Here is an 11,998-nt window from a genome sequence, read left to right as displayed (position 1 = left end):
TCTGTGTTTAGTCAAATACATCTTCGCAGTTCACAACTGATCGCTCTCTGACAGGTTAATTGTTTCTCAGCGTAGAGAGAACAGAAGATAATCATTGCATCACATTTTCTCTTTCTGTTGACAGATGTCAGTCTAACTAATTGACACAGTAAAGAGGTAAACCCACTAAAGACAAAAACAAACACTGAGTTACTTCATAATGAGTCTGAAACTAGTTTGGGCAGCGACTGGGAGAAGGAGGTGAGCACTCTGTGAAGTAATGCCACCTAACCTTTGTGCTTTGAAATTCGAGGGAGATAGCAGATAGGGAGAAGCTCATGCAGCTACACAGAAAAAACTGCTGCAAGGTGAAAACATTTTCTCTGAGGAGACTATTTCCTGGTTTTGCTTTTCTGGAGGTGATAATTTACAAGAGAAAGCATATTTATTTTAACTTTTGCACACACTTTTCTCCAAGAGACTTTGTTTGGGGCCTTAATGTCGCTACTAAAGCAACTCATCTATTCAATGAATGATAGAAGGATCCAGTGGGGGGAAAAAAAAAGGTTGGCTCGAAGACCATTTTTTTTTTAATGTGTGAAGATGAATTTCTCAGCCGAAGCTGGCCTTGAGTTGAACTTTATTTGCATTCAGGGGGCCTCAAACATCAGATGGCTTCAGTTCAATCCTTTTATAAATGTTAGAGGACTTTTCCAGCACTTTGCAAAACTAGAAAATGGTTTTGTAAATATGTACACACATACCTGCATCATGGGTTGTTACCCCCCTCTAGTGGAGATGACAGGAAGAGAGAAAAAAAATATGATTTCACTTTGCTGCCACAAGAGAGGTCAGAGGTCAGCTAGGAGCTGGAGGGTGTTTTGCTTGCGCAACTTGATGTCAGTTGGGTGTATACAAAAATGTGCTCCAGGTTAGGATGAGTGAGAGATTATGCTAATATCGCCACTTGGACCCGCTACTTCACCTCAGATTTAACATGTTGTGTGGACAATGGTAGAAATATTGGTCCTGACAGAACAGATGTTTTAGCCAATGAAATAATAATTGGAGACTGGAGCCTTTCTGGTAAACTTTAAAGATGGACAAGGCACACATATATGAAATTCTAGCTGCTGCACATCCTGCTCCACCAGCTGCTCAGTGAATCACAGTTTGGTTTAATTTGTATTTCAGGATGATCTCCACACCAAGAACAAACCTTTAACCTCTATTGTCTTAGCTGGCTCACACCCTGTATAATATCTGCCATTGAAAACACAGAAGGGCATTATTTTTAGTTTATTCTTCAGTTCATAAATAAGTCTGTTTCACCATGAAGTGTAGATGCATATTAAAAACAGTCACAATGTTTCATTTAATTTTTAAAGCTCTACAAAACATAATAATTTGTACATAAAATTACATTTAATATTACAATTTAAAAAATATGAATTCACATTTACTTTACAGGTATAATTTGTCAGTATGTTGCAGCAGATATCAATCTGTTTACACAAAATGAGGACTCATCATTTAACAATAAAATATAAATTGATACCACAGTAACCGAACATAGCAGTTCAGTGAAGTAGCTCAAGAAAAAGAAAAAAGAATGGACTACAAAAAGCCAAATGACAGTAAAAAGAAAAAGAGCAATGCTCCTCATAAAAGTCTCAGCTCTGATGGCTTGCTGAGGGTGTTATCATATCAGGTGTTACAGCTACACAGAGCGCAGCCGTCATTAATCAACAGCTTTCATTAGACCTGGTCCATTCCCACGTTGCTCAGAAGGTTTCAGCTGAGGTGAGATGGAGTTGGACTATTAGGATGCAGCCTGAATCCTCTCAGCTTTATGGGCAGTCCAATGTCTGACTTGCATGTAGTTCCCTGCCTCCACAACTTGATGTCAGCAGTGCTGCACGCCACATTTGGCCCGAGAGAAACACAATGTTAAACCCGATTTGTGGACTGGACAAGAATGTGTGAAATATGCCATGAGGCATCTGCCTGATTGAGATCTCGAGTTGTGCAGAGTGTCTTAGCAGGCAGTGGTGAGGGGGAAGGTGGCAGAAAAGTGGCTGCCTGGACAGAGATGAGTCATGAGGTGCGCCGTCGCAAAATTACAATCACAAGACACGACTCAGTGGCCCTGATCAAACACAACAGCAGGCTGGGGGGGGCCTCAAACATCTCCAGAGGACTGAGTGGAGGAGAGCAGGAGCACCTGTATGTGTGCGGCCCCAACAGATGGCTGGGCTGGTGCCTGTTTGTGTGGATGGCTGCCTCGGTGTGTGCGGATGGGTTCACGGCTCTCAGAGGAGCCAATTAGCTGAAGCAGACTGAGAAGGCTCAGGAGCACAGAGCTGCTTTGTTTCACTTTGGTGGGGACCGCAGAACTGTAGTCACCTACGGTCAAGAGCCTCCCACTAAAAAAATCATGGACCCCAAAGTGCACAATACAATTTTCACTTTTGACCGGGAACACAACAGGTATTGTGTTATGTGATTGCATAAAAATCTGAAATGGTTTCAAAACAAATGTCTTTGGTAACTTTGACCTAAAGCAGTATGTGATAAACAGTATATTATGACTATTTCAAATGGTCAAAATAATCCAAATTGTCAAAATTTGAACTCAAATTCAAGATGTATAAGCTCAGATCAGTGAGGCATAGAGGCCATAAATAACAAGTAGAAGTTCAAAATTGTAATGTTCACAAGAAGTTTATCAAAAAAACTAACACAACAGGTGGTGAAGATATGTATTATTACAGTTTTTATGATGAGTCTTGTTTGCCAAAAGACAAAAATTATTAACGTGACAAGAACACAACATGAGAGTTAAACTGTGAACTGTGAGAACTTTTTTACCCTCGTCGATTCTACAGTCTTTATCTGTCATCTGAAAAAATATTAATGAGAGTTGATGAGTTTGGTGAAGCCGCATTTGTTTCTTGGGAAATAATTCAAAATAATTTTTCCTTTGTTGTTGAGCTGGCTAACTAAAGCTAACCAAGTGAAGTCTCGTAACTGGTTTGGCATAAGAAACACCGTGGTCCCAAAATATGAAATTATAAAGTAAATGTGACGTGAAACCAACGTTTTTTTATCAGATAAAAACAGATTTAAATCTATGATCAATAAATATAAACAAAAATGAAGAGATGATGACATATGTAGAGGTTTGAGTCGAGCCATCATCATTTGTCAGGGTCAGTTTTCATTTGTTCTCTGTGCGACAAAGCTGACTGCATTTCTTTTCTTGAAACTGATATTTCCTTTTAAGATGTCGTAATAAACACAGGGCCTCTCTTTCTGTCTGAACATGAACCCAGGGAGATTTGACAGACCCCTCTCACGCACAGCAGACTGGACCGCTGACGTAGTCTTGACGTCGAAGTGACGAAAGGCCTGACGCAATCACATCTCCAACACCAGCTCCTTGCAGTGCCTCAAGTATTTTTGCCCCGGCCCCGAGTAGAGTTATTCCTCAGAGTTGAAGAGGGGGCAGATGTGTGGCAGCTGCAGCAGCAGAGGGAAGGGAAACACACTTGGAAATAGACTTTGATGGATTTTTTCTTGTGTATCTCTTCAAGGACTTTTCAATCACATTGACTCTAACACAGCCAGGAGGATTTTACTCTGTTTCCTCGCGGAAACAACCAGAAAACAACCTGATAATTAAGCTTCCCCCTCCGAAAGCACAACACAAAGAACTACATTTTGCCACTGGATGTTGAGAAACACAGTATTTTTGTCATTTCACTGATAAGCTGTTAAATTCCCTTTCATGCTTGAAAGCATGCTGTGGCAGTTTCTCTGTTCATGCCTGCTGTCCCACTAACAGAGCTGTGGACAGACGCGCACAGACACTTTCAGCTCCTTATGTCTTGCAGTGACTGTTATTTATTCTCTAAGAAATGGCATGTGCCTCCCTCACTCCGCTTCACGTTTTCCAACTGTACCCTGCTGTGTAGTTCATTTTTCAGGTTTAATTGCACTCTTCATCAAATATTCAGCTTGGACCTTTGCATACGCAGCCTTTTACAACCCTCACAAAAAGACACTGACTCCACTCAAAGTACGATACCCACTTTTCTGCTGAGATGGATCAAAATGACATGCTGAGTCATACTTTGTCTCATTTTCTCCCAAGTGCCATAGCTCTGTGTGATAGTTGCTTTTTCTTTTTCTTTTTTTTTTTCTCGGTAATACAAGGCTGGATTGGTTACTTTTAGTCTTTGCATTACCTAATATCCTTCTACCACAGATAAACTTGACATGACATCTTTATTTTTCTACCTTCCTGTCAGGGAGTCATGGCAACCCCAGTATGCCAGCATCTTGAGACAGCATGTGATTCAATGTGAATAACATGGGGGGAACACAAGGCAATGATGGGATTACAGACGAGCTGCGGCCTTGTAACCTTAAATTTATCTTGGCTGAAATCCGTTCTCCCTGGTCATCATGCATCACAGAAGTTTATTAGACGCACACACACACACACACTCACCAAAGCCATTATATCAGGCAGTGGCCTGATAACATACAAAGCGACAGATGCAAGATGGAGCCATGTGAGAACTCATTGACCTCTGTTCTGTTCTGGGCACGGTGCTCACTAGCACAAATTACCTGTCCACCCATCTTCCCAGCAAATTGAGGACGACTGTGGATCACTGCATCTCCTGCACAGAAATAGTCTGCTCCTCGTTAGACATTTGAATTCTTTCATGCGTGCCTTGAAGAGAAATAACCATAAAGGGCGCAAAAGAGATAGTTCAATGGTGAATTCTAATAAAAGCAAAGCGAGGACACGTGCGTTTGGAGTTTCTGCCGTTTTATGTCTGAATCACGCAAGACAACTAAAGATAAAAAGTATTTAAACATACTTCAGAATCCTGAGTGCAGAAAAAGGATACCAGCACTGTTTGGTGTAATTATAAGACCTTTATACCTCCATCCACGGAGCATGAGGAGCAAGAGAATGGTTTAGAAATTACATGAACCAGGACTGGCTTGTGGCAACACCTGGCCAGTGGAGCATGACTCACAAATACTCAGACTGCGTCCCAGCCCCTCTTCCTCTTGCGGCCTCTGTCAAATTAAAATCAAAAATGCCCAGTAACCAGTAAAAGTAGTGATGTGAGTCATGGTCATTCACTGGAAATACTGATTACCCTTTTAGCTGGATGTGGCTAGTTGCGGCTGTGATGGTTCATCCAGGACTGATGTATAGACCACAGCCTGTTTCTAAACTTGCAGTTCCCTGAAGAATGCTTTTGGCTCTCAGAGTCAACAGCCAACCAACTCCTGCGTGAACTAAAGATAGGCAAAGAGGTGGTGAGTGTGTCGAGATGAGCGTATGTTGGTCTCTCAAAAGCTCTCTCAAAGCAGACATGCCCTCAATCCTGCAGAAGTTTAAGTCTTCATAAAATTGAGTCCAGTGAGTTACATATTCACAATGTAAAGGGGGAAATGATAGAAACCAAAGCTGATTGGAAACATGTTTAAGATGGTACTGGGTTCAATTCCCCTTCTGTGTGCCCCCTGTGCTTGCGTGGGTTTCCTCCCTCCATCCAAAGACATCATGTTTGGGTTAACTAGTGACTCTAAAGTGTCTGTAGGTCTGAGTGTGAGTGGTTGTTGGTCTCTGTCTGTCTCTGTGTGTTGGCCCTGTGATGGACTGGTGACCTGTCCAAGGTGACTCCGCCCTCACCCAGAGTGAGCTGGGATTGGCTCCAGCACCCCCACCACCCGGAAACAGATAAGCAGTAAAGATGAATGAATGAATTTTATCATACGGTCTAAATGGGCCAGCCAGTCCTGAAGCGTTTGTAACTATCTATCTCATGCCAATCGGGTGGCAACTTGGTTGAATAAAGATTTCAGATTGTATTGGAGTCTATTTGAAAATTGCTCTACTTCTTAATGAAAATATGAGCTCAGGAAACATTTTCATCATTTATGGTCACTCCTTTCAATTCCTAATGCAACATGATGCTCATTTCTTAAATAAAAAGGGCAATAAGAAATGAGAGAAGATAGATGTTTAAGCAGGGTATGCATGAGGGCGTGGCTACTGTGTGATTGACAGACAATACCTACTCCTGTTTCCTATAAAAGTAAACAGCCAGAGGGAGCTGAGCCTCTTCTAACATACCAAAATCAGAATTCCCAGGTACACGTGCTACGAAAAGGTCAGCAAATGCACACACATATGAACGGGGATCAAACATCTGCAATCCACTTCACACCAGCCACCATCTCTTCCTCCTTTTCTGCTTCTCTGCGCTCCGCTCATTCTTTCCTCTTCATCTCCCACTCTTTCAAAGCGTTTTCTGTTTGAACAAAAGGATTTCTTCTGCTCTGACGCCGTCAGGAGACCCAGTGGTGTAATCCGTCAAAGGTGGCTTCATACTGATGCTAAAACACTTTGCAGAGCAGTGTGTGAATGGTCACTCCTGGTCACTACATTTCTGCTACATTTTGTTAGTTTTGGTTCTCCACACTTTTGAAGTGGCACCATGTTGTTAAATTATTCCAACAGCTTGCGGTGGCTTTTTTTTTTTTTTTTTTTTTTTTTTTTGAGCATTAATATTCATGTATTGATTGCTTATGTTGTTTTTTTTTGGGGGGGGTATTTGGCTTCCTTCAAGAAAAGCTCAGTCTCCAGAGAATGGTTTAATTTGTTTGTTTTTGGAATTTAACCAGCCAATTTGTCATTCCCTAACTCCTCTTGTTTGTTACATCAACCAGTTGCATTAATTTGACAAGTCAGTCGAGCATAAACAGGTGTTGCTGCCAATACAATCATGTTGTTATTTATTCATTCCCCGTGTCTGTTTGTGTCACTTCGTCTTTTTTCACAGAAAAAAAAAACAGCCAGCGGGAGCTGAAATTCTTTTATCGCATCAAAAATGGATTTCCCATGTAGACATGAAATGAAAAGGGCAGCAAACGCACACACACACACACACACACACACAGGTGCGTGAGCTGGGATCTAACACCAGTGTTTTTCTGCATTTCTCTCCTCCACTTAGTCCTATTTCTTTTTTTGGAGGAATGACAAGATATAAAAAAAGATTTTCATTTTCCAAATGTTGCTTTATAATTGTTTTTGCTTTATAGTGAGAAATCAATAATTTTGCAATGCTTTATTTGTAATTAACTTTGTTATAAAGGTTCAGATTTATATCTAATCTTCTTTGTTGTTTTAGTTCATCAGGATAAACATTCAATGACTTTTTTATTAACAGGCTTTTGTATGACTTGCTGTAATAATTCACAAATGGGCAATAAAACATTTATAACCATAGACACACACACACACACACACAACTATCAGAAGTTATAAATGTTCCAAAGTTTGTAATGGACAGATTCTGGATTTCCACAAGTTTGAAGATGAAACTGTCAATTTTTCCATCGCTCATGAAAACAAATTTTGAATAAAATCGAAGTGCCTGTATGTTCTGCGTTGTTGGCACGGCGCGGTAGAGTTAATGATCTACAAAGGGGACTGTGCTGAATGATGTGTGCACAACATCTAAAAGTCATCTGATGGTGCAATAAAGCTGGGGAATGGCTCCCTCTGTTGCAGTAACGATTCAGTCAATATCAACCGAGCACAGCAAACACGAGGTTGTTGGCAAAACATACCACTGATTGATTAACTGTCCCCCAGCCACTGAAATCAAATGGCTGTGTGATTATTATCTATTAACTGTTGTGTATGTTTTATTGGTGCATTTATTTGGTGTAGTCCATGGGATCAATCTGAATTAAAGCATTTCTTTTGTAATTTTAGAGGGCAAATAATCTATTCATGCTGATATTTAAAGCTGCTGTCTGTAAAGCTTCATGTTAATGATGGATGTGTAACAGGAAAGTCCCCTCATCCCTATTTTGACTTTTTTTTGTTTGTTTTGTTTTGCTCTCATAGCTTGTAACTTTTAGCTTCACTTTGCCTACTCTTCTCCAATTTAGCTTGAAGAAAACTGCCCTCTAATGGTTTTGAAGACCCCAATGAAAATGAATGAAATGGTATTTACTAAAAAAAAATAAAAACAACCCTGAGCTCTGTCCTTTTTTTTTTTTAGAATTTTTTGCCGGTCTCTGTTCCTTCCTCTTGCAAAGGAAAAGAAATTTGAGCATGAAGCAATGAAAGCAGAGACACTTTCCTAAAATGGAGACTGAAGCTTTTAATCTCTGAGATTTTCCGCAGACTTGTAAAACCAACATCTGTCAGATGACACCATCAAATATTGAAGCAATGTGCATTAAAGATGCACGAGGTTAACAATTCTGTGTTGTTTCTCTGATCCTTCGCCTATTGATCATCTTTAAAAGGCCCAGAAAAGACCGTTCCCAGACGGAGCCATTTCACAGACACACATCCGTCGACATCCAAACAGTTTTACGCTCAATCAAATTTTATGTGTTCAGAAAAATTCTGTCTTACAGAGGTAAATAGAACACAAGAGGGCTTGTAGCTTATATGTTGTATTTTTATTATGATGAAGCTGACTGCTCCTTATCCGTTTGAAACTTCCTGCTCTCCTTTACACACTGACACTGGGACCAATTCTCTGTGATGATCCATCTGAGCTGCGGCTACAATTAGACGCCGCTGATTTTATGCATATTTAAACATTACACTTCATTAGATGCGCCCACACAGAGCTCCATTTTTTTTTTTTCTGAATCCAGTGTGCCCGAAGTATAATACAGTCAAACACCATCAGCTCCACCTTTACTACCTTTAGTTCAGGAGAATATCAGAAGCACATTTGAAGTGCAAATATGCTCCCATCTCTAATTCCTCTCACAGCTCAACCATCTTCCCACCTTCCTGTTATCCTTTCCTGAGTGCGTTTGCTTTTCCTTGTTCTCACTCTTTCTTACTAACAGAATGTGAGTATAAAAACTCTAATGAAGACCGGTGAGACTTCATAATCATACGTCAACATAAAGGTCTTTGCATAACGCTGGAGTGATGGTGAAAGACTTTCAGCTAATAAGGGATGGCATTATGATGATTATGATGGTTATTTGGTTTAAAAAGAGAGAAATACTTTGAATGTGGGAAAAGAAGAAGGATCCATATTTGAACCCTTTCATGCAAAGAGGTCACTACTTTGCACAGCTATTCAAAAACCATTTTCTTGCGTATGCGTGGGTTTTGGTGGCATAGATGGACATTGGCCACTACAGTGGGCACTTTGTGGAAAGCCATTGTATATGTTATTTCCAAAACAATATGGCTGACGGTCAGGCAGAGATGCCAAGTTCCTCTGGAATATCGCTCCAATCGTTCTGTTCTAGGAGAATCTTGCAGGTAAAAAAAAAAATAAAATGTTGTAACATCAAGTAAAATCTACAGAGTCATGTCATTGTTGAATTTTCCAAGTATTGATTTTAGATTGCGAGAGAATTCCAATTAATCATCTGTCCACTAAATTGGATGTCATGCATCACTGGCTATGTGCCAACTACAATTCATACTATGACTGTGACTGTTGTTTTTGAAAACATTTTTTCTGCGGGAACTTTTTTGGGTGTAAATAAATGTATTTAGGTTATTAAAATGTAATTAGCTGTTTTTGTATACCTTCATATTTTGTAGTGGTCAAGAGCAGAGCAGGACAGGAAGGCCCACAGGATACTGGAGCAAATACCATCTGAGTCAAGTGAGGATGAAGCTGGTGGCAGTGATGATGAATGGCTGTCAGAAAAAAGACGGAATAGCTAATGCTAGCAGTAGTGGCAGTGGAGCTGAGGATGATGAGGGAGCCAAGGATGCGGAGGATGTGCCAATAAACAGAAGTCGAGGGAAAAAGGCAGAAGACCAAAGCAGACAGACCTGGAAAATCAAAGACAACCTCTTTGAGGGAGAGAATAGATTTTGTTTGTGCACCTGTTTGATCTGATAGATGACACTGTGCAGAACACAGACATGCATGCAATCCAAAAAGCAAAAGAATATCTGGCATTGACAAATTTATAGCAGTATTTAGTATTTAGAGCAAGAATAAAACTGTATTTCTCAATTGCGGTTGCAATAATTGAAGCTGTATTATTATTTGTAAGTATTTTATAGTTATCAGATCATTTTACAATATTGTATTCATTGCCACTCAAGTGGACATGTGAAAATCTCTTTGAAAAGTCTGGATAAAAAAAAATAAATCAAGTTCAAATCTTGCTTTTTCTGACTGATCCTGACTGAGGTTGTCATAATTCATGCATGAAAGGGTTAACTGTAGATCTCACAATGCAACTGAGCGATAACCATCCACTATCCACGGACACGTCTGTCATATGGAGCCCCTCGTGTCAGCACAAACACCATATGCTGTTGTGATTTGTCTCGAGTCTGCTGTATTGTGGCAGGTGGCGATGCTGTATGCATCCATCAAGTTGAGCAGGACTGAGAATGCGAGATCAGAAGCTTTAGTGCTGTCCTCGCTGTCCCGACGAGGACAAGCCACAGGTGGATGTTGTTATTTACCCATTTGTACACAAACACACAGTGTGTTTTCAATCCTTCTGTGGCGCTGCGTGCAGCAGTCAAAATACTAATGATCAGTGGCACAATGACAGGGCAAAAGTTTGAACTTTAAAACGTTGGCACTCCTCCCATTGGGAAACAGCTTCTTGTTATTCAGTGAAATCCCTCTGACTCATACTGGATCAACATTTGGGAGTTTCTGTGGCATACTGTAGAGTTTGCAAATGTCAGGACATCCAGATTTCCCTTAAAATTCAAGGTAAATATCTCAGCGATGCAAAATATGCATTTTATGCTACCCAAAGCGTCAATAGCTCTGTTTGTCTGCGATTCTAAATGGTCAGAATAACTCACCTGTTTAAATAGACGACAAGTGAGCTCTAAAAACATTCACCCCCAATACTGCTGTCATGAAAGAGGGGAGTAGTGATAGAGACAAAAATCATTTCTTTGTTTCTTCGTTTTTAAGTTTTATTAGCTTTTCTATCTGCCAAACAGTCGGGGAGAAGATAAAAAGGGTGAAACGCCTGGGTTTGATTTAGAGATGAACTCGGTGCCAAACAGATGATATCTTCTGCATTTTGGAATTCACAGCCACACGGACAGACTGAGCTTGGTCTCTACTGCTCCAGTGTCAGTTTCCACCTCCATGGCCCACATGGGCTGATAATCAGCACTGTTGAACATTCAAATGACAAGCAGCACTAACCCACAGAATTATTACAGTGATAAAGGATGAAGGATAAGGATAATCACCCTGCAGTCAGATATACTACTCCTGAACTACTACAACACATCTGGGGCCAAATCACAGGTTTTTATCCCCCCTCCCCACAAAAATGAATGATCCAATTTACACTGAAATAACCAATATCAGAAACTTCCAGCTGAAACCATTACAATGTGTAGAAAATGAATTTATAAATTATTGAGGACAAAATTATATCTAATAACCACAATGTTGACTGTGTGCCACAACTCACTGAGCCATTTCACCCATGCTATTCCTGGTCCATTATTGTAATGTGAGTCAAGTCCACGGGTCAAAGTAAAGAGCATGTTGCGGCACCTGTTGTTTTTGTAGATTCTGCTGCTCTGAGATTTAGTAAAGTCCTGAACTAAGAATATAATGTAATAATAATAATTTAAAAAAATCAAATCGGATGATACAACTACGCAGAGCTGTTATTCGACTGTTCTATAATATTTATTTGAATACTACATCTTTTCAACGAAATGCACACAAAAAGATATCACACTTCCCTTTAAAGGAAAGATTTTTAGCTTGTTTCTTCCGAACAGCAATCCAAAAACTACAGATATTTAACTTACACTGATATGAAACACAGAGAAGCATCCAATGCTTGGAAGCTGGAACGAGATCAAGTTTGTCCGTTATTTTGGTTCGATAGTTGGGAATTGAACAGCATTCATTTAGTTGCATTTTCCCACAGACCTACACATTAATTCAAGGTCTGACAGTGACAGAAGCTTTTTTTT

This window comes from Echeneis naucrates, chromosome 11 (genome assembly GCF_900963305.1).
Source record: "Echeneis naucrates chromosome 11, fEcheNa1.1, whole genome shotgun sequence".
NCBI lineage: Eukaryota > Metazoa > Chordata > Actinopteri > Carangiformes > Echeneidae > Echeneis > Echeneis naucrates.
The sequence above is the reverse complement of the archived record's forward strand: the minus strand, read 5'-3'. Positions refer to the sequence as shown.